At 38.9% G+C, this 24,001-nt stretch overlaps 1 protein-coding gene and 1 long non-coding RNA gene across 5 annotated transcripts in view; both read left to right on the top strand.

Annotated features, from left to right (window-relative positions):
* MACROD2 (mono-ADP ribosylhydrolase 2) overlaps nt 1–24,001 on the top strand; it is a 2,318,987-nt gene that overhangs the window by 927,746 nt on the left and 1,367,240 nt on the right. The gene's annotated exons all lie outside the window — the stretch shown is intronic.
* LOC123329285 lies at nt 3,829–22,786 on the top strand. Of its 2 annotated transcripts, XR_006544695.2 has the most exons (4): nt 3,829–3,839; nt 11,003–11,004; nt 20,926–21,045; nt 22,633–22,786. It is a non-coding gene; the product is annotated as an uncharacterized LOC123329285 (long non-coding RNA). The 2 variants fall into 2 exon arrangements; XR_006544696.2 differs by lacking the exons at nt 3,829–3,839; nt 11,003–11,004 and adding an exon at nt 14,346–14,419.

Below are 24,001 nucleotides of genomic sequence, written 5' to 3'. Positions count from 1 at the left end.
TTACTGACCACCTGTCATACACACACACACACACCATGCTCATCTCCTACCCATGTCTTGGGTGGGCTTATGAATTAATTCCAAGTTGCATTCTACTGTATAGAATCTATGTACTTTAACAATTTAAAAAATGTTGCTGTTATTTTGTGATAGTAAAACAAATGACCTCACTTTGAATTTGTTTCCTTTAGTTGAATCTTCTCAAAGTGTGCTTAGTGGCACAGCCGAGACGTTGAAGACATTCAGCAGTAGATAAATGGTTTTCCTGTTCCTGTCCATGTTCTGTTGTATTATTATGGTTGTTACTATCATATTATGTCTTTGATTATGCAAAACAAGTTTTAGTAAAAAGGCATGGGTTCTTCTTGTATTCTAAACTGTATATATTGATTTTCCTATGGCAAACATCCCTATTTAGGACTTGTTGAATTTTTTTTTTTCCCTTTTTAAGTTTTTTAAATTAAGGCCAAAATCAAACCTTTTTTTTTTTTTTTTTCATACATTGAAATCCTTATGTTATTTCTTATTTGTTAGGATTGTTTATCTACAAATAATAGAAAGCCTAAAATAATAGTGGCTTATATAAGGTAGAAGTTAATTTAATTTTTTTTTAATGCTCATGTAAAAGAAGTAGAGACCTAAGGAGTCCAGAGCTGCTGTGTGGTGGCTCATCTGTCACCAGGGACCTGGGTTTTTATATCATTAGCACATGACTTTCATCCTCCAGGTCATCTCATGTTCTAAGATTTCTGCTGGATTATCAGCCTTTCCAGTAGGAAGGAAGCTAGAAAAGGGGAGGGTGGTACCAGAAGAGCTCTTCTCTTCTGTATAATGAATCTTTCTATAAATCCCATACCTCACTTCTGCTTAGTTTTCTTGGTCCAAACAAATTAACATGGCTATACCTTGCTGAAATTAGGTAAATTAGAAATCAGATATATTAGAAAATTCTGAAGACTTCAGAAAATACTAGACTGAAAGGGAGTCTTAGAATTCTAGAATTTTAGTGGGAGAAATATCAGTAACCTCAGATATGCAGATGGTACCACCCTTATGGCAGAAAGCAAAGAGCAACTAAAGAACCTTTGATGAAGGTGAAAGACGAGAGTGAAAAAGTTGACTTAAAACTCAACATTCAGAAAACTAAGATCATCTGGTCCTATCACTTCATGGCAAATAGATGGGGAAACAGTGGAAACAGTGACAGACTTTATTTTCTTGGGCTCCAAAATCACTGCAGATGGTGACTGCAGCCATGAAATTAAAAAACACTTGCTGCTTGGAAGAAAAGCTATGACAAACCTAAAGTGAAAGAAAAGTGAAAGTGAAGTCGCTCAGTTGTGTCCGACTCTTTGCAACCCTAAGGATTGTAGCCTACCAGGCTCCTCCGTCCATGGGATTTTCCAGGCAAGAGTACTGGAGTGGTTTGCCATTTCCTTCTCCAGGGGATCTTCCCAACCCAGGGATCTAGCCCAGGTATCCTGCACTGTAAGCAGACCCTTTAGCATCTGAGCCACCAGTGAAAGTGAAAGTGAAGTCGTTCAGTTGTGTCTGACTCTTTGCGACCCCGTGGACTGTAGCCTACCAGGCTTCTCCATCCATGGATTCTCCAGGCAAGAATACTGGAGTGGGTTACCATTTCCTTCTCCAGGGGATCTTCCCGACCCAGGGATCGGACCCTGGTCTCCTGCATTGGAGGCAGACACTTTAACCTCTGAGCCACCAGGGAAGACCATGACAAACCTAGATGCATATTAAATAGCAGAGACATTGCTTTGCTGACAAGGGTCCATATTGTCAAAGCTATGATTTTTCCTGTAGTCGTGTATGGATGTGAGAGTTGGACCATAAAGAAGGCTGAGCATCAAACATCGATGCTTTTGAACTGTGGTCTTGGAGAAGACTCTTGAGAGTCCCTTGGACTGCAAGGAGATCAAACCAGTCCATCCTAAAGGAAATCAATCCTGAATATTCATTGGAAGGACTGATGCTGAAGCTGATGTTCCAATACTTGGGCCACCTGATGTGAAGAGCCAACTCATTAGAAAAGACCTGAATTCTGGGAAAGTTGAAGGCAGGAAGAGAAAGGGACAACAGAGAATGAGAAGGTTGGATAGCATCACTGACTCAATGGACATGAGTTTGAGTAAGCTCCAAGAGATGGTGAAGGAGAGGGAATCCTGGTGTGCTACAGTCCATGGGGTTGCAAAGAGTTGGGACATGACTGATGGACTGAACTAAAATATAGAACCAAATACTAATATAAATATTCCTAACAATTATATGAAAAATTCTAAAATTTGTTTATATACTGATCTCTTGTATGGAAACCTCATTTATTCAGGAGTAAATAAGGACCAAAAGGAGTTGCATATTTTGTCCCGAGTTATTCAGCCAATCTTCAAAAACAGTTTGGAGCTCATGAACAATTAGGAAATTCTGAAGGCCTCAGAAAATATTAGGTTAATCATGAGTACTGACGACTGTATTCTTTAAACATTGTGTAGAATTCTTCGGAGTCAGTAACAATAATGATAATGAAAAGGTGATAAATATTCTGGTTATTGCAAACAGCTCACCCCCAAACTTGGTGGCTTAAAAATACAGCAGTCACTAATTTGCTCACCATTTTGCAGATTGTACAGGCCCAGTGGCATGGCTTATCTCTGCTCCACTTGGCATCTAATGGCGTGGCTTAGGTGCGGGGCCCGGAGATCCTCTCCCATGATGATGCATGCTCGTAGCTGGCAGGTCAGTGCTGGCCAATGACAGGGGTATCAGTTCTCCTCACATGACTTCTCCACATGGATGGGCCACACAATGGCAACTGATTTCAAAGAGGGATCATTTTAAGGGTGAGCATTCTAAGAGGGGAATGTTCCAGTGTGCAGGCATTTATAAAGCTTCTGTTAATATCCCATTGGCCAGCAAGGAGAAGGCAATGGCAGCCCACTCCAGTACTCTTGCCTGGAAAATCCCATGGACGGAGGATCCTGGTAGGCTGCAGTCCATGGGGTCGCTGAGGGTCGGACACGACTGAGCGACTTCACTTTCACTTTTCACTTTCATGCATTGGAGAAGAAAATGGCAACCCACTCCAGTGTTCTTGCCTGGAGAATCCCAGGGACGGGGGAGCCTGGTGGGCTGCCATCTATGGGGTCACACTTAGCAGCAGCAGTCCCATAACAAAGGCCAGAGTCCAAGTGGGTGGGACTACAAATTGGTGTATAAACAGCAGATGTGGTTCCTTACAGGGGTCACCAAAGTATCTGCCTGCCCCAGAAAGTTCTGAGAGGGAAGGAAAAAATACCCAGTATTTATTGAGCCACTATCATGTTCCAGAGGGATTCTCTGGTAGGTCAGCTGGTAAAGAATCCACCTTCAATGGATTGAAGACCCTGGTTCAATTCCTAAGTTGGGAAGATCCATCTGGAGAAGGGATATGTTACCCACTCCAGTATTCTTGGGCTTCCCTGGTGACTCAGCTGGTAAAGAATCCACCTGCAATGTGGGAGACCTGGGTTTGATCCCTGGGTTGGGAAGATCCTCTGGAGAAGGGAAAGGCTAACCACTCCAGTATTCTGGCCTGGAGAATTCCATGGACTGTAGAGTCCATGGGGTGGCAAAGAGTCAGACATGATTGAACAACTTTCACTTTCACTTTCTATCGTGTTCCAGTTACTCTCTTGAATGATGAATTTGCCCTGCAAAGACGGTGTAATTTGTCCCATTTTTCACACAGGAAAATTAGATTCAAAATGTTTTCATGGACCTGTACAAGGTCACATGGCTCTAAGGAGTGGGGCTGGTATTTCAGTCCTGCCGTGAGTGCCTGCAAAGTCTTTCCTTTTTCCGTGGCCCTTGGCCGCCTTCTTAACCAGTCGGCCTTTTGTAGCTGGCGTGTCTGCCCTGTGTGTTTTTACTCTGAGCATGACAAAAGGCTTGACACCTGATGTGTTGTTTTCTTTGAATTGAGGACAGGAGAGAGAGACTCTTGGACACTCTAATTACCCAAGAGCGCCGGGCGCCACAGCAATGCCTCCTGGTGAGCGCAGCGGAAGGAGCGCGCGGGCAGTGGGGCTGGACAAGGGGTGGTCGGGCTCCCTTTGCTCCGCCCCGTTGCTGGGTCTTTCTTCTGAACAAATCTGACCAGTGACAACAGCCTCCAAAGTCATTGCTAGAAAGCCCTCCATGAAATAAAGAATTGTAACAGAGGCATAAAAAATGTGGTATTTTCTAATACTTTTTAATTGGTTTGTTCCTGATATCACAGCTTTGAGGAGAAGCTCCTTGTCAAAATAAGTATGGGTCATGCACAAGGCCATGAAATTCCATTCTTCACATTTTAAGTAACATCAAGATTGTTCCTTTCCTTCAGTTTGGCAGATCAGAGTTCCCTTTTAAAATGGGAGAAGTTAGTTACTTATCAAAGCATTTGATTAATTAGCTAGGCCTGTCAGGCCAAACAGAACTAGCCAAATCTTTTAAATCTCTTAATATGGGCCAATTTTCACAATAACCTATTTCATTCATGGCCTTGGCGTTTTAAATTCTTGCTCATTAGTGACCTGGTATTTGGGCTTGTCTGAAAGGAAAGCATCCGTCGTGTTAAACAGGGCTCATTATGGATTATAGGTTTTCGAATGGAGATGCCCATGCACAAAAGACTGCCCTCCCATTTTCCTCTAAATCGCTAATTGGACCTTCACCTTGTTTTTTATGAGCAAAAGGCTAAGCTTCAATAAGGAGGCAGGCTTTTATAATGTCACAGTTTGGGGTTTTACTCAAGAGCGGGTCACCTATCATTATCAGTACAGATGCACAGCTAAGGGAAAGCATGTGTTTGGTTTTGCTGCAACAATAAAAATAATGGCTGCTTTTAAAACTAGTGAAACACTGAACTTGATGGAAAGAGAAATTCATTGACTATATCACCCTACAATAGCTCAATTCCCTGAGTGATAAAATACAACCTCCAGACACTCAGAAATAAACATCCGATAGTTAAGAAATAAATGAAACAATTCCAAACCCACAGTACCCCTCTCTGACTTCTAAAGAAATACATTTCTTATACTCCCAAAGAGATGCATGTATTATGATATCCCCAGGGGTTCTGCCTCATCATTGTACATCATACAAATGTCTCTAATAGAAATTCCTTTTGAATTTGCCTTGGTTAAAATAATCTTCTATTTGGTGTATGGTTCCAATTTGTTTTAAAATACTATATTACTCGAAGTAATTCTTTTCCTCACTTCCTTTTTATTTTCTTTCAAAATTTACTGTTCATTTCCAATTACTCCGGACCCTAATAGTCTATTTTGCTTTTGGCAGAATTGGTATATCTGTTTAGTTGCGTTCTGCCTGTTGAATTTCTTTCCAGTGAATGTCTCTGCAGTGGCTTCCTTTGACGGCAAAATATTAAACTACTTGTTTAGGACCTTCAGTTTTCATTTGTAATCTGTCCCTACCATCAACCCTCTTAATAAGCCAAGTGTCCTAATTAATTCACTGTACCCTCTGATTTAAGTATTTATGGATGTGACTCAAAATGCTGATACACACGTTTCTATTGGCCTTAAAAGAAATAATTTTCCTGGCAGTGTTATCAGTTTTAAAAATTCAGATTTCATACATTTGAGGTGAGCAGATTCAGCAGACAACCTAAATGTGGCGTCATGTTAATGGAGTCCTGGAAGCTGCTGGTGTTAAAATGAGTAAATTAAGGAGTCAACACTGCTTATTTAGGCACATTAGGATAACATAGTATGAGAGCCGGGACTTAACAAAAATCAATTCAGCACACGGAGTGCACATCCATCAGGTCTTTGTTATGATGTCAGGGGGAGAGCAACCTGGTTTTCTTTTATGAAGAACGCTACATTAGCATTCCCGTGTCCTTGGACGACTGTGACATTTGCTGTCACAGAACTACTTTGAGGCATCCGCAGGGCCCTCAGGGACTACTCCAAGTACATTAAAAAAATTAAGTTGGCATCAAATGACTTATTGAACTCTTTATTGATATCCTTGGGATTTGCTTGTCCATCTTCACAGTGGTTAGTCTCCTTCCATACAGATTGCATTAAGTACGAGGTTGCAACAGTTATGTTGATGATTTGTGCAAATTACTTTTTTCTATCCAGTCCCCACACATTACAACAGTAATAAAAGCAGCTTGAATTTCGGGTATGGGCTGGGCGTTTTATTTCACAGTAACTTCTAGGTAGATATTATTCCCTCTCTGAGACTTTAAGCATTACCTCTGTGTCACAAACCAGGGCCCTTGCCACTGGCTTCAGCTATAGAAAAGAAGTTTTAAATTTTATTCTGACCTAGGTTTTGTACCCTGAAAGACTTCAGAGGTTGTATTTTATAGATGATGTACTGATTCTTTCTTATTGAACTACACTTGTTAACTCACCATGTTGTGCCAATCTCCACTGTACAGCAAAGTGACTTAGTTATACACCTATATACATTCTTTCTTATATTTTTTGCCACTATGGTTTGTCACAGGATATTGAAGATGGTTCCCTGTGCTATAGATAATAATTCTTGAATTCATCTTATTTTTGTATTTGCACATTTCCCTTGCCAAAATAAAAACTTGCCTGGCCGTGTTCTTTGCTCTGGTCTCTCTCCAAAACTATTAGCTTTTATTAAAGGGTTGGAGCCTAGATATTTAATTTCACAGGCATACATACTGATTTGTATTTGAATACAGTTTTAATATGCATTAATAGTAGTTCAAAATATGTAAGTAATTTTTATGTAATATCTACTGAAGACTTCATAGTCTTATATAAAGTAAAAAAGGATTATAGGCAAGAAACATTACACTCTACCCATGTTATTGTCATAACCCATCTTCCTGGTATCCTTTTATTTTAACAATTTAAATTTTTTATGAAAGTGATGTTGCTCAAATCTAAAGCTTAGGGAAAATAGGAAAGGCATAAAGAAGATAATAAAGATGGCATGTAGTCTCACAACTTAAAGGTAAGTCCTGCTAATGGTTGATATTCTTTCAGATCTTTCACTTACATTTTCCAGTGTATGTGTATGTATAAAGTTTTTCTGTGTGTTCATGTATACTTAGTACAAGCAAATAATTATGCTACTTTGGTACATTTTAAGAATTTTTTCGTTAATTTTTTCGTTAATTTTTTAGTTAATTACCTGCTGTTGGAATTTAAACTGATACTGAGCTATTGTGCTTCTAAATATTTCTTTGACCATTCCTAAATATACAGCTTCTTTTTAAGAAGGTAAAATGTTATGAATGTTTAAATTTCAGGCATTACCAAAACACCTTTTATTTTAGGACTACCTTGAATGGCATAATCATTCATTACTTCAGTCAGAACTGTTTGTTTTGAATGTTTGCCTAGCACTAGGCATTGTGCTGCTGCTGCTGCCAAGTCGCTCAGTCGTGTCCGACTCTGTGCGACCCCATAGACGGCAGCCCACGAGGCTCCCCCATCCCTGGGGTTCTCCAGGCAAGAACAGTGGAGTGGGGTGCCATTTCCTTCTCCAGTGCATGAAAGTGAAACGTGAAAGTGAAGTCGCTCAGTCGTGTCCGACCCTCAGCGACCCCATGGACTGCAGCCCACCAGGCTCTGCCGTCCCCGGGATTCTCCAGGCAAAAACACTGGAGTGGGGTGCTATTGCCCGTGCTAGGCAATGATATAAAACAGACGGCCCCTGTGCTCCCCCAGAATTGACCACGCAAGGAGCGGGGACAAATTTGAACCAAGTAACTGTACAAATGCCTTCTGGATAGAACTTGTGTTATGAAGGAAAAGTTACAGGGAGTTTGAACCAGATCTAGTTTGAGGAATCAGGAAATGCCTCCCTAAAGAAATGATATCTGACACTTGAAAAGTGAGGTTGTGCATAGGATGCAATGTATACTGTGTTACATCCTTCTGGCAATCATTACCTTCCTACTGGGGAATGCTAGGTATGCTTTGCCATATTCTAAGTCAGGTCGTTTTATTCCATTTTATGGTTAGACAATTAAAAAAAAATAGTCTATAGAGTCTCTTTCCAGTGCTTTTGCTCACAATTACAATGATTAACATGTGTTGGTTCAGAAGTATTTTTACAAGGAAAAAGTGATGTCCATACTCAAAAGAGTTGCATGTCACCGAGGTTGGGTTCTATCTTACAAGCAGTGTATTCAGTGCTATTCTTCGAGCCAAGGGAATTCCAGTCCCAGTTGTCCAATAGTCATCTTTGAGGGTCTTAAGCAAAAAGGAGAGGACCTTGGAATACCATATTAGACCATAAACAGTAACACCTTTAAGTCTGACTTTCTCTCTTTGGACATATCTACCCATCACTCTGTCTACACTCACCAAAATCACTAATAAGGAAACAAAAATGTATGGACATTAACTTATATAATGTCAGAAACTCCTGTGACTGATGTTGTTTTTTTGAATGAACTGCGCTGGATGAAGCACAAGCTGGAATCAAGATTGCCAGGAGAAATATCAATAACCTCAGATACACAGATGACACCAACCTTATGGCAGAAAGTGAAGAGAAACTAAAGAGCCTCAGGATGAAAGTGAAAAAGCTGTCTTAAAACTCAGCATTCAAAAAACTAAGATCATGCTATCCAGTCCCATCACTTCGTGCAAATAGATGGGGAAACAATGGAAAAATGACAGACTTTATTTTTGGGGGCTCCAAAATCACTGCAGATGGTGAATGCAGCCACAAAATTAAAAGACGCTTGCTTCTTGGAAGAAAAGCTATGACCAACCTAGACAGCATTTTAAACAGCAGAGACATTACTTTGGTGACAGAGGTCCTTCTAGTCAAAGCTATGGTTTTTCCAGTGGTCATGTATGGATGTGAGAGTTGGACTAAAAAGAAAGCTGAGCACCCAAGAATTGATGCTTTTGAACTGTGGTGTTGGAGAAGACTCTCGAGAGTCCCTTGGACTGCAAGGAGATCCAACCAGTCAATCCTAAAGAAAATCAGTCCTGAATATTGGAAGGACTGATGCTGAAGCTGAAACTCCAATACTTTGGCCACCTGATGTGAAGAACTGACTCATTGGGAAAAAAAAAAACCCTAATGCTGGGAAAGATTGAAGGCAAGAGGAGAAGGGGACAACAAAGGATGAGATGGTTGGATGGCATCACTGACTTGATGGACATGAGTTCCAGCAAGCTCTAGGAGTTGGTGATGGACAGGAAAGCCTGGCGTGCTGCAGTCTATAGGGTTACAAAGAGTTAGAGAAGACTGAGCAACTGAACTGAATGTCTTTGTTTCCAGAAGACCATTTTCTAAGTTAGTCCCAGCATTAAATTTCTATAGAGCAAATGTCTTTGATTCTTTGTTAAATATTTCAAAATGTACTTCTTACATTTTGTTGTTTAGTTGCTAAGTTGTGTCCAACTCTCTTGAGACTCCAAGGACTGTAGTTTACCAGGCTCCTCTGTCCATGAGATTCTCCAGCCAAGAACACCGGAGTGTGTTGCCATTTTCTTCCCCAGGGGTTCTTCCCTACCCAGGCATCAAACCTGTGTCTCTTGTATTAGCAAGTGGATTCTTTACCACTGAACCACCTGGGAAGTCCACTTCTTGTTATATAAAACTATGCAAGTACCATTTTCCTAACAGCTCAACTAATGAATTAATTCTTAATATTAATGAATTGGCACAGACTATGCCATGATGTAACATGAGTTTTCTGTTGGATTAGTTAATACCCTTATGTATGAGCCCCACAGAACTGTAGTTATTTCATTTCTTTATCCAAAGAAAAAATAGCCTGTAAACATTGTTGATACAAATATCACCATTTAAAATACAGTGGGTTGCTAGTTTTCTCTTTTCTCTGGGAAATGTATGCTTGGCTGACTGGGATTCAGTGAAACCTCTCATTAGGGCACTATGGTTCATTAAGACTTAAAGAGGCATCACTGAAATTTGCATTGGCCATGCTGTGATATCTGGGCCTCTCTGAATGGTAATTAGGAAATGTTATGCTGTGTGTACTTGACTTCTGCAATGGTTTTAGCGTCTTTTCTTTTTTTTTTTAAAAACACTTTAATGCTGAAGCTTTGTGTTATATCAAATATTGGCAAGTTTCTTAGGGATGGTATCTTTCTGTTTCTGAATTGAGATTTAAAAAATCAGATTCTTTTTTTTTTAAGCATTTAAATAACAAATTCAAATATGATGCTGGTTTTGCTTTTCACTTATTAGGAAGAGCATGTTAGTGTCTTTATTTCTGTTTCTGCATGATTGTATAGCACTAGAAAAATCAATAAGCAATGTAGATATTGATTTATTGAATGTCGAACGTGCAGATCAAGAGAAACCACATTCAAATGTGATAATTTAGTTAAGAGTGGGCTGAAATAAGGGTCAGGTTACTAACTGGCAGGGGATTACCAGAGAGATGCATATCATAGCCAGATCCACAGGGAAAGGACTTGTTTAACCTACATGAGAAAACAACTTGTCCTCAGGCATTTGAGAATCAGTAAGTTCTCCATAATTAGACCAGCTAGAAATACTTCTTTTATCAAATGGGCCCAAGAGATCAACCTGCCTTTGCTTTGCTGGCTAGAAAGATACCGTCATAAGTAATACATGTTTCCTTTAAAAATATTCCTTTAGAAATAATTTAAACTGACATTGTACCTAGTCCAAGTGGCAAAATATTTTTCTCTATATATACTGCTACAGATTGGTTTTGCTTATTTTATCTGCACATTTTGCTCTGGTTGGTGGGTGTGAGCGTGTTCCCTGGGGTGGCCTTCATCACACAGAATTGGAAACCTCTCTTGACTCACCTGATTTTCCCACTCTTGTGTTTCCTCTGTGGAAGGAACTGGTGACCACTCTTAGCTCCACACCTATCAAAGGCCTAACAAAAAAGAATGTTTCTAATAAATATTTGTTGGATAAATTAATTTCTGTAGATTTCTACCATCTAGCACAGTGGCTGACACAATTATATCCTTAACAGATGTCATGAGTAAGTGAATGAATGGATACGTGCATGGACGTTTATCATTTGTTTCATGAGTATTTCCAGTTTTATTGATGTGACTTATTGGAAGCATAATCTCAGGCTTACGGGGGTGGGGGAAGGTTAGAGAAAAATTCTTTCAGTTATCCTGTTGGACTATCAGGGTAAGATTTGTTTTTTGGCAATCACCTCCCCAAACTCCTGTTCCCCCCACACTCCAAATTAAAACAGAACAGTAAAATGCAAATTAACTGAGCCTTGATAATTTTGTGTGGGAGATTTCTGTGGAGAGTGCACTAGTTAATGTATATGTCTTTACTTATAAGTGTGTCTCAATTTCACTGAAAATGTATTTCGAGCGTTGAAAGCTATTTTTACTCTTTGGATAACAAAGTTGAAAAATAATATGTTTAGCAGGGATAGCGATTTAGAAACAAATGGTCAAATTACCTACATTTTTAGTCCCATTATTATTGGATTGGCCGAAATGTTTGAGTTTTCAGTACCATCCTATGGTGCTGAAAAACCCGAATGAACTTTTGGCCAACCCACTATTATCATTATTATTATTTTTAATTTCATGATTTACCTTAAATTTATATAAAGGAGAACATACTGAAAGCTCTATCATAATAATATTCAAAGTATATGGCCTAAAGCTCACTCGTGGATACTTCTTATATGGTAAAGTGATGGCAATTTCATAGACTTTCATTTTTATAAAGGTTCAAGGGCTACTTACTAACACTCTTAGTAGTTACCTGCTAAGGTAATTATTAACGTTTAGAAACATTTGTTGTATACATGTGTTCCCCATCCTGAACCCTCCTCCCTCCTCCCTCCCCATTCCATCCCTCTGGGTCGTCCCAGTGCACCAGCCCCAAGCATCCAGTATCGTGCATCGAACCTGGACCTGTGGCGGATTCATTTTGATATTTGGCAAAACTAATACAATTATGTAAAGTTTAAAAATAAAATAAAATTTAAAAAAAAATTAAAAAAAAAAGAAACATTTGTTGTAAACTTAATACAATGCTAAACTTTGTAGAAATCATTTCAGAAATTAGGTTGGCCTTTAAACCTCAATTATGCTGCCAGTAATGAAACATGTAAACTTCTAAGATAATTTTAATTCCCAGAATTTTGGGAAAAGATGCTTTGTTAATGTCAAACTGTAAGGCTGTTATGCTAAAGTTTTCAGTTTTCATTTTTCTAGCATTGAGTAATGCGTGGTATTGAAGTACCAATGTCAGATTTATGCTGAAAAGATTTTTACTCTTGGAGATGCAACCTGACTTCATTGGGTCCCTTTGAGACTAGTGTTTCAATGAAAAGATGTTGAAATATAATTCCAGAAATCCTTGAAAATTAATGTGGTCTTTCCTGAAGGTCTTTCTAGGAGGCAACAGTGAGAGTTGCACCAAATAAGATGTATATATCCCGACTTTCTAATACTCCCTCCTATTTAAACATCTCTTCAGAGTTCCATACCTAAGGGCCCCACTCCGTTCTCTTCTCCTCTCTACCTCTCTCTTTTCTATCCATTTCTTCAATCATCCTTACTTCTAAAATACAGTATTTTGGCCTATCTGGTTGACCTCTGATACTGTCCTGTTCCCTCTTCAGTCTGATCAATGAAGGCTAGGTAGGTAGTTATAAAATTAGTAAAGGAATGAAGCCCAGGGGGCTAAGGGGGGGAAGGGAATATAAAAACATATAATTCAATTATTTATCTTACTCCTGTCTGTGTCATAGTTAAAGATGATATCCATCTAATGAAAGCAGAATAAAAAATGTTGAGATGTTACTTTTCTCAGTTTGAGGTCCCCACAATGCAGAGGCTGAGACAAAGATTTGGATGCACGTAGTTTCTTTGGTCATCAGGAAGTAGAAGTGAAGAGGCAGAGAGTAAGTTAGAGAACAGGGAAAAATACAGCAAAGGTTAGAAGTTCTTGACCTCTTTAGCACTGTGGGCAACTGGGCTCAGTCCTGCTGGGGACTCTGAAGAAAAATGTAGAACACACAGCCCTCTCTAAACAGAAGTGTCCCTGTAAACAGCACTCCCCAGTAGGACTTTCTGATGATGGAAATGTTCTGTGCCCACATTGTCCTGGATCATATCCCCAAGTGACTATTGAGCATTTGAAATACGGCTAGAGTGACTGAAGAATTGGATTTTTAATGTATTTAATTGTAATTAATTTAAATCAAACAGCCACATGATAGCTGGCTAGGGACTACTCCATTGGACAGCAGAGCTCTAAAGCAGCTCAGACATGAACCACTAACTCCTTTTCCCCTAGTTCTGAAGGTGTCTGGGGTGGAGGGGTATTAACTCCCTTGAACTTCCAACCCGCCCAGTGTGGGGGCTAAGATATCCACCATCCCTGTGGAAGGAAAGTTGAGAGAAACCCTGCCTCCATGTCAGGAGACTGGCAGCGGCAGCTGCAGGGGAAGGCGCTTCACAGAGGGGCTGAGGGGATCAGCTGGAGGTGCAGAACGGTTCTTCTGCTGCCTTCCGGAGCACTGAAAAGGCAACGGTTTGGTACACTCGCATCTGTTTTTTATGATTCTGTATCTAATTCACTTCATGAGATATTTAATTCTGTTAGTAATTCTGAAGTTCTAAGTTAATTTAGTGCTTTGAAACTTTTAATATTTTCTGAATAGTTTTTTTTTTCTTTTAAAACTTTAATAATTTTAATTTTGCTTTAATTTAGTCACCAGGACAAAACTATCACCTCATTATTAAGTAGTATTTTACAGTATTTTCAGTGATTACATTTTGAAATGCAAGAAGAAAATGCTGTTGCTCTACATTTTTATCTTTATAGAAGTGTATTTAGTTTCAATAATAAATAAAGACTACTTCAAGTTATTTGTCACTAATGAATGCCATAGTTTTATACATTGCATAAGCTAAATAAAAATAGTATGATGAAAAGTATGTAGCAACTTCTAGTGATTCAAATTATAAAAAGTCACGAGGCTCTATTTTCTTTAAAGTTGGATTTAGACCATTCTATTCATATTTAAATTTTTCAAAATTGAATTTTCTGAGAAAATATTACTTGTCCCTAAAGAAATCTACCAAGCTTTAAAAATGTAAAGTTTATATGGCATAAATGAAGCTAAATAACACATTAGAGAGCTCCTCCGCAGATATTAAAAAAACAAATTTACTCTTACTTTTTACATTTCTATGAAATGACTGTTTAAAGGGTAGGAATAAAGGCCAAAATTTGCATTTAAATGGAGATATTTTAAGAAGAAATGCCGATTTGTGACCTTTACCCTTGCAGCTAGTTTTTTTTTTTTTTTTTTTAAATTGGAAGAATCAAACTTCAGAGAAAAATGCTAGAAGTGGGAATATACTGATAGCAAATATTTAGCATGACCAGCTTCTAGAGCAGTGTGAGTGGTGTTTTCATACCCTTTTCATACCCTTTTAGAGCAAATTGTGCTTTGTCAGGAATGAATTCAATCATGTGCAATGACATTGGGTAATTGATTCTGACTGGTATAAATCAGGGGTCCTGATCACTGCAGACTCCAGTGTAAGGGAAGAGTAAAATGAGAAGCGACCAGTGAAGTGTATGTTGATGACCATAGCTCATTAAGTTTCTTCATTCTATGTGTAGGTATTTCAAAATATTTTAGGACATTTTTGTATTTGCAGACTCTTTTTTACTACAGTGTCTACTCAGGAACAACCAGAATCATTGACTGCAATAACTTTATTCTACTGTCTTCTGGATTGTATTAATCATTGTTAAAGCTCAGTGGATTTAGGATAATGGGCATTAGGGAGGCACAAATTTTAAAGGTGCTTTAATGATTCCTCTCTAAGCATTGACTAGTTGTGTGTCTTTGAGAATATACATTTATTTGAGTGAATGAATGATAAAGAGAGATCGATTTTTTAAACCTGACTCTTCTCTTACTACGGTAAAATAGAACTAAAAGATGCTCTGTTGAATTCAGTTTTGCTGTTGTATATGCATAAGCTCCTTTATAACAATTTTATTTCAGCTCCATCAGTCCCTTCATACTGTTGGTTCTCCCACCATTAATTACTTAGACTTTGGACACATTAGGGAAAAGAGAGTCCTAGAACTCCAGACCATTTTCTGTGGAGAGTTTCAGGAATCAGAAGAGAAAATAAGGTGCACTCATGAAGGCTTGCATTTGGAACAGTAATTCTGCTCACAGAGGAAAGAACATGTGAAAGATGAGTTAACAACCAATCCAAGCTGAGTCCAGGATTGGGCAGACAGACAGTAAGAGGTAAGCCATATTAAGTATCATGTTTAGAGAAACACAGGCATCGTGGACGTTTGGTACCCCTCATCTGGGCTCAACCCTAGGGAAACTGATATGTAAGATCTGGAATTCAGTTCTTGCTTCACTTGGAACAAGTTTGAGAAATCCAGGCTTTAAAGACCTGATTCGAGGTGAGGGAAACGAGAGAGGGAATAACATAAGAGCTTAGTCCCTATGGATCTGACTCAGGTGAACCAAGCTGGTTGTAGGTATCCAGGGTTAGTATATCACTAAGAGTCAGTTGTCACCTGCTCAGACGCTGGACCAGAGAAATTTCTACTGCCTCTGCTCTGGAAGGGGCATTATGCCGTCCTCTTAGAAACTGAAACTTGAGAAGCCACTGCCATGTCAATTCCATTTTAATCATTTTTACCTACTTATTAGCAGATGCCAGACACTGTGCTAGGCCCCATCACATGCAGTATCTTGGTATTACTACTACTAATAATAATAGTTATTATTATTCCTTGGACTCAGCTTTCCCATGCATTGCTTCTTCAGGGTAAAAAAAAAAAAAAAAATAGGCCAATAGCTTACAATGAAAGATTTTACCATGGCCTTTTCTATTTCTGTTTTTGCTAAACACATTTAGACTCCCAAATGAATATATTGGTAGCATAATTCCCCAAAAGGTGGATTGCTTGTAGTTACTAGACAAAAAGCAAACAAAGCAAAAACAAACAAAACTCATCAAATCAAAAAATACACTAAAGAATGAGGATTCCCAGCTCCAAAATATTTGGGAAATGGTAGGCTAAATATAGTTAGGCTATTTAAATTTTTTTGCAGTGCTTATCAGAGTCTTTCAATTTGCTGATAGAACATTCAAGAAGGACTAGTATATGCTGAGTTTCCCAAAACTGTGACCTGGGAATACTTTACACAGAAGCATCTTGAGAGCTTGGTGCCTGACAGCAAAGATTGGTTAAAATCCCAGTTTCCAAGTTTCATTCATTGCTGAGAAGCTATAATTCCTTAGGAAAATTCTGGCAGGGATGCTGGGTATGATCCAGCTGGTTATGCTTTCAAAAAGGTCAAGGCAAAAAGGGATCCACTTAGTGGCTCCAAAAAATTCCAGGTTAATGAAACATTCTTCCCTTATTACTCTATGTACTTTTCATGATTCTTTAGTACTCTAATGAATGAGTACTGTCTATGAAGCTGCTGCTAAGTCACTTCAGTCGTGTCCGACTCTGTGCAACCCCATAGACGGCAGCCTACCAGGCTCCCTTGTCCCTGGGATTCCCCAGGCAAGAACACTGGAGTGGGTTGCCATTTCCTTCTCCAATGCATCAAAGTGAAAGTAAAAGTGAAGTCTCTCAGTCGTGTCCGACCCTCAGCGACCCCATGGACTGCAGCCCTCCAGGCTCCTCCATCCGTGGGATTTTCCAGGCAAGAGTACTGGACACTGGGGTGCCATTGCCTTCTCCTCTATGAAGCTAGTATTCTTTAATCATAAGATGGCAGAGACTCTGAAGGGTTTTAATTGAAATGTATAAAATTATGAATGCCATCCACAACTTGCCCATACTATTTAGTCAAATTCTAGAAGACAGAACTGACTATATTAACTCTCTCCTACTTGCATCTTGAGGATGAATTTCTGTGTAGTTAGTTCAGTCGCTCAGTCATGTCTGACTCTTTGTGACCCCATGAATCGCAGCACACCAGGCCTCCCTGTCCATCACCAACTCCTGGAATTCACTCAAACTCATGTCCATCGAGTTGGTGATGCCATCCAGCCATCTCATCCTCTGTCTTCCCCTTCTCCTCCTGCCCCCAATCCCTCCCAGCATCAGAGTCTTTCAATGAGTCAACACTTTGCATCAGGTGGCCAAAGTATCGGAGTTTCAGCTTTAGCATCAGTCCTTCCAAAGAAATCCCAGGGCTGATCTCCTTCAGAATGGACTGGTTGGATCTCCTTGCAGTCCAAGGGACTCTCAAGAGTCTTCTCCAACACCACAGTTCAAAAGCATCAATTTTTCGGAGCTCAGCTTTCTTCACAGTCCAACTTTCACATCCATACATGACCATTGGAAAAACCATAGCCTTGACTAGATGGACCTTTGTTGGCAAAGTAATGTCTCTGCTTTTGAATATGCTATCTAGTTTGGCCATAACTTTCCTTCCAAGGGTAAGCGTCTTTTAATTTCATGGCTGCAGTCACCATCTGCAGTGATTTTGGAGCCCCCCAAAATAAAGTCTGACACTGTTTCCACTGTTTCCCCATCTATTTCCCATGAAGTGATGGGACCAGATGCTGTGACCTTCGTTTTCTGAATGTTGAGCTTTAAGCCAACTTTTTCACTCTCCTCTTTCACTTTCATCAAGAGGCTTTTTAGTTCCTCTACACTTTCTGCCATAAGGGCGGTGTCATCTGCATATCTGAGGTTATTGATATTTCTCCTGGCAATCTTGATTCCAGCTTGTGTTTCTTCCAGTCCAACGTTTCTCATGATGTACTCTGCATAGAAGTTAAATAAGCAGGGTGACAATATACAGCCTTGACGTACTTCTTTTCCTATTTGGAACCAGTCTGTTGTTCCATGTCCAGTTCTAACTGTTGCTTCTTGACCTGCATATAGGTTTCTCAAGAGGCAGGTCAGGTGGTCTGGAATTCCTACCTCTTGAAGAATTTTCCACAGTTTATTGTGATCCACACAGTCAAAGGCTTTGGCATAGTCAATAAAGCAGAAATAGATGTTTTTCTGGAACTCTCTTGCTTTTTTGATGATCCAACAGATGTTGGCAATTTGATCTCTGGTTCCTCTGCCTTTTCTAAAACCAGCTTGAACATCTGGAAGTTCACAGTTCATGTATTGCTGAAGCCTGGCTTGGAGAATTTTAAGCATTACTTTACTAGCATGTGATATGAGTGCAATTATGCGGTAGTTTGAGCATTCTTTGGCATTGCCTTTCTTTGGGATTGGAATGAAAACTGACTTTTCCAGTCCTGTGGCCACTGCTGGGTTTTCCAAATTTGCTGGCATATTGAGTGCAGCACTTTCACAGCTTCATCTTTTAGGATTTGAAATAGCTCAACTGGAATTCCATCACCTCCACTAGCTTTGTTCATAGTGATGCTTTCTAAGGCCCACTTGACTTCACATTCCAGGATGTCTGGCTCTAGGTCAGTGATCACACCATCGTGATTATCTGGGTCGTGAAGATCTTTTCTGTACAGTTCTTCTGTGTATTCTTGCCACCTCTTCTTAATATCTTCTGCTTCTGGGTAAGAACTCTCTAAAGGGCTGTTAACAGAAATTCAAGCTTTAGAGCTATATCCTAACTTTTGGTGATGATGGGCCTTTAAAGAGAATACAAAGTTGAGTGAACCTGTTTGGCAGAAATGTACATAATAATTGAGAATTTTCCTTCTCTGAAAACATGTCTGTACATCGGATGATAGATAAATATTAAATATTAGGTCAATAAATATTTCATGAAAAGGTAAATAAAAATAGATTGTGAAAAATGCAGTTGTGTTATACAGAGTTCATACAGTTTTTAAAAAGATAAGAGGAAATAGAAATCCTATGATTAATTAGAAAGATGTGATGGATTAGTTTGTAAATTAAAGGTAGATGAGTTTTACCTTTTTGTTCATTACTGATTCCTAAAGACTGAAGTATAAAGTGTTTATTATATATGCATAATATCTAGGAAATAAAATTAAAATGAGCTTCATCTTCCTAAGAACCATAGAATAGGTTATGAATGGATTTCTTCATCAAGACAGAGACTTACCATTAGAACGTTTTGATTACCTGATAGGAAATTGTTATATAAATTAAGAAATAAGCTTGCTATAGCAATGGAAAAGTTCCTATGTGCTTAGGAGCCCCTAGCGAGGATATTGATAACCGGGTATATCCTTAAAAACAAACACAGCTCAACTTTTTAGTATTCTTGTTATTTAACAAATTTCAGTGTGAATGGATGTGTAACAAAGCCTTGGAAATGTGTTTCCTCTAAGTAAGTGCATTTTTTTTTTTAATGTGTCTGGCCTTATCTGTATGTTGAAAATGCTTCCGTTTATAATCCCCAAGATCATGTGTCTGATATGGCAGTACAAAAGGGTACTTGAGATAAGAAAGTGAAAGTGAAGTCGCTCAGTCGTGTCTGACTCTCTAGGATCCCATGGACTGTAGCCCACCAGGCTCCTCCGTCCATGGGATTCTCCAGGCAAGAATACTCGAGTGGGTTGCCATTTCCTTCTCCAGGGGATCTTCCCAACCCAGGGATCGAACCCTAGTCTCCCACATTGCAGTCAGACGCTTTAACCTCTGAGCCACCAGGGAAGCCCTGAGATAAGAGAGACCACTTTTTAATGAAATTGGCCAGTCAGCTCAATAAAGCAATAATTTGGATCAGTTTTTGTCCTACTAATTAGCAAAACCATGTTTTGGTATGGCAGTTTCTCATGCTTTACATAGGAAACACGATATAGATGGATTTCCCTATATCATACTCAACCAGGGAATTTATTTTGATTAGTGTTTTGCATATACTAAAATATACACATTCTGGCTCCATGGGGAGTGCCGTTGTGCAGTTGTTTCCATGAAGCATTCTATCCAGAATGATCACAAAGAAGGAACTAACCCCTGCAGGATAAATAAAGACTACAGACTATGGCCAAAACAAGCCAGCAAACAAGTGAAAAGGCCACACTGAAAAAGTGCTAAATTAATACTAGGAGACAAAAGTAATGAATAAAGTTTGGAAAATGGCTCAAAGCTTTTTTTCCCCTACATGGTAGGATTTCACTGTAAAGCAAATATCTTGTTTACTTGCTTCTATTGTGTAAATATTTGTGTGTATGCAATTTTTTTTTTTTTTGCCCATCTCTTTTGTCAGGAACCATTAAATTCAGTGCCCAGAGAGATGCTGTAAGTAGGCTACTATAAAATTAGGGTATGCTAGAAACTCATAATTAATTGTATGAAATTCCTTTACAAGACCAGACAATAGTTCTACATTTTATGTTATATTAAAAACTGAGGAAATGTCATTTGTGAAATCTAATAAGGCAGAACATTATTATGTTCATACTGAAAGTCTGACTAATCTGAATGGATTAAAGGTGCCTTGTGGAATATCTTGTATTAGTTGACTAATTCTTGTCCTCATTATTAATGTTCTGAGGCAACTGTAATACCTACAAGTAAATATCTATTCAAAATAATTTCAGAAGCATTGCTTAATCGTCAGAGAGAATATTGTTTGCTGTGTTAACGCAGATTAAATAGCATACACTGACTTTTATCTCCCTTAAAAAAATTTTTTTTTTTGAAAAGCAGATTAGTGAATGGCAGAGCTGTCAGCCTTGATAAAACTGTTTCACATCTTTGGAGAGCTTAAACCTGAAACACCAAAGTGTACTCACTGTCCCTTGTGAGCATTAAGTGGTTTGTAAGATAAAAGAGGGAAGTCAGAAGTGAGAGGGTCTCTATCCCAGTCCCAGTCATATCGCATAAAGGAATGGCATGGATTAAATCACAAGGGCCACCCCTCCCCCTCGTTGTCTGCCAGGACCTCAACTGTCCTCTGTGACGTACAGCTGAGCAAGAGACATGGAATCGCATTTTTCACAGGGATTTGAAATGTCTCTGTGGTCATGGTCTGGCAGTAATAGAAACCATGTGCTGTGGGTCAGGAGGAAAGCTGTCCTGAAACAGAAGAACCCATTTCTTGGCCTGATGACCTTGGGAAAGGTGAGTCATTTCAGTGTGCTTTTCCCTTGAAGCAGTGTGGGGGTTGTTGGGGCTACGTTTTCCTTTATGTCTCCTAGTTTGCGAGGGGAGTAACCACATATTATCCACGGAGAGGATAGTGTCAGTGATAAGCAAATGGTTAATGTCAGGAGCAATAAAATTCTCTTCCAGGGCACCCGATAGATGATTTGTTGTAGGTTGATTTGCATTTCCCTTTGTGATCTTAAACTCCTTTTGGCTTCCTAATACTTTAAAACAAGAGTCTGATGGAATGAGAGATGGTGTTTAAAAATCTGATTTAAGCAGAGTACTTTGGAGACATTGGACAACTAGCCTGCGTCTTCAGTTGCATTGCCTCTGGAATGCCAGCGTGTAAGACAGAGCAATATGAGCTTGTAATGGCTTGTCAGCCCATCTCCAGTTGACACACACTTGCGAGGTATATGGATAGGGTCACTTGAGGTTTCCCATTTCCCATAAAATAATGTTTATCTTGGCCTGATGGCACTCAAAACTGGTTCCTAAGTAATTTTTCCTCTAATCTCTTGTAGTGATCCATAAGCATGCCCCCCAAACTGACAGTGACCTAGAGGCCTTGGCTGTTTAAAATGCTGCTGGTGGGCAGTCATCAAAGGGCTAGTATTTTGGTACAATCCATACTGAAAGCTGGATTTTGTTTTAAATGGGTCTTGTTGAATTAGGAAAGTGTTTCTTCCACTGCTGAATTTTGATTGTATCTCTAAGCGGGAGTTTTCTAAAATTGTGATAAGAGTTGATCAGAAATTTTCAATATCCAGGTGTTCAGTCTCCAAACCGCCACGCATCCTTTGTTGTCTGTTTCCTCAGACTGAAGTGGGTGGGGAAAATGGTGAAAATGTTTCTTCTCAGGGGTGTCTGTTACCCCTCTGTGTGCTCCTGGAGGGCTCATGATTTGAAGTAAATGGGATATAAAAAAATCTCTTAGAATCTCGATTTCAAACTAAGCTTCCTGAAATGGTCACATGACCAACCTTTTATTTTGAATTTATGTTTAATTGGAGGATAATTGCTTTACAATGCTGCATTGGTTTCTTCCATACAACAGCGTGAATCAGCCGTAAGTATACATATGCTCCCGCACTCTTGAACCTCCCTGCACCCCCATCCCATCCCACCCCACCCCTCTAGGTTGTCACAGAACACAGGGCTGAGCTCCCTGTGTTATATAGCAACTTCCCACTAGCTATCTGTTTTACACATGGTAATGTATATCAAATGACCAAGCTTTAAACTTACCCCCTACTTTTTTTTCCCCCCTGAGGTTTCCTCTGTGTATGCTTGTCCATTTGTGTCCAGGGAGACTGGGGAGAGGCCTGCAAGCAGTTCTCTGGTCAGTCAGGACTATACACATTAGAACTAAAAGAAAAAAAGAATGATGGAGTTAAGCTGGCCCTGAAAATATTGATGTTCCATCACTGAAAAGGTTAACAGGTTCTCCCAAAGGAAAGTCATTTTGGAAGCTTAAGAAACCTTTTTCACTTTAGTTTTTGCTCTTATCTGAAAGCTCATCACAGGTTCTCGCATAATATTTTATCTTGATTCTGATAGGTTTCAGAATGAAGAATGGAACATGGCTTAAAGAGTGCAAGGCTCCTGTGACAACATTGCGTTTTGAAATAAGCCAGCGTGATTTGTCTCCATCAGATGTTCCGTAATGATATTTCACTTCTTTTACTGCATGAAATAAAATTTTGTGATATTATTTCAAAAATTTCATTTGTAAATTTTAGGCCAAAACCATGAATGACTCTAAAGGCTTAAAAAAGTATTATTTTAATTTTGTTTTCTCTATTGCATATACTCTAAATGTTTTCCTTTGACAAATATAAATAATTCCATTGAAATCTCCATACATTGAAACAACTACATAAACAGAGAATTGGTTGTAGTTCAATGACCAGTTTTCTGTAGGATAGCTTTATCACAAAGATAATGAAGAAATTAAATAGGCACTCCTTTGAGACGTCTGGCAATCAAACCAGAGGTTTTGATTGAGAAATTCCCTTATTAATATAGATTAAGTGAATGAACTAATTTCTTTGTAATTTTTTCTAATGGGAACTTTCCACTTCTGAGAGGACCAAGGGAAAACCTATTATTTTCACTGTCATGAAAAAGACAAAGATATGAGGTGTCTTTGAAGCATTTCCCCTAACTTTCAATACCAAGCTTAAAGTATTGGAGATCACCTGTGATTACATTTCCACTGGAGATTAAAAAAAAAAAAAAAAAAAAGCTGCCCTTGCCGCATATAATATATTTGAATGACACTGTGATATAGCTTTCTTATGTGATCATATAGACATGTCTTGATGTTCTATTGAATTTCAGCTCTACCACTCTTCATAAAGGCAGTTATTGTAATACAGTATAATAAATGAAACTTGAAATGGAATGATTATAAGTAAGCTTGAATTTTGCCTTATTGCTTGCCACTTATAGTAAGACGCCATGGAAGAGAATGCATCTTCTAGGTAATCAAGAAATGTTCCATGATCTTGCTGTTACTCAAGGTTGATGTTAAGACTCCTTTTGGGTGGCGTTTTGTAGAACAGAAATCGCGTCACTTTTCCTCCCTAGATATTAAGACAGTCTATTGATTTTTTTTTTTTAAGTACCATTCTTATAATCTCCCCAGAGCAGTAATCATGAGCTATGGACATTTCACTGAAACACTCACATTTTAGAAGTATTTTCTTAAAATTGAGACTTGTCTTTTTTTTTTTTTTTTTTTTTGATGGTACTCTTTTCTGTTCTGTTTATACTACACCTTAGAAAGTATAAAATGTGCATTGTTATTCTTTGTAATGCTTTACTACCAAGGCAGATATAGTAGCTTTAAGGAGGACATTAACTGGGTTTTTGAATCAGACCAGGTAACTGTGCAATTAAAGTAGAAAATGACTCCTACAATCCA

Source organism: Bubalus bubalis, chromosome 14 (genome assembly GCF_019923935.1).
Source record: "Bubalus bubalis isolate 160015118507 breed Murrah chromosome 14, NDDB_SH_1, whole genome shotgun sequence".
Classification (NCBI taxonomy): domain Eukaryota; kingdom Metazoa; phylum Chordata; class Mammalia; order Artiodactyla; family Bovidae; genus Bubalus; species Bubalus bubalis.
The sequence above is the reverse complement of the archived record's forward strand: the minus strand, read 5'-3'. Positions and strand labels throughout refer to the sequence as shown.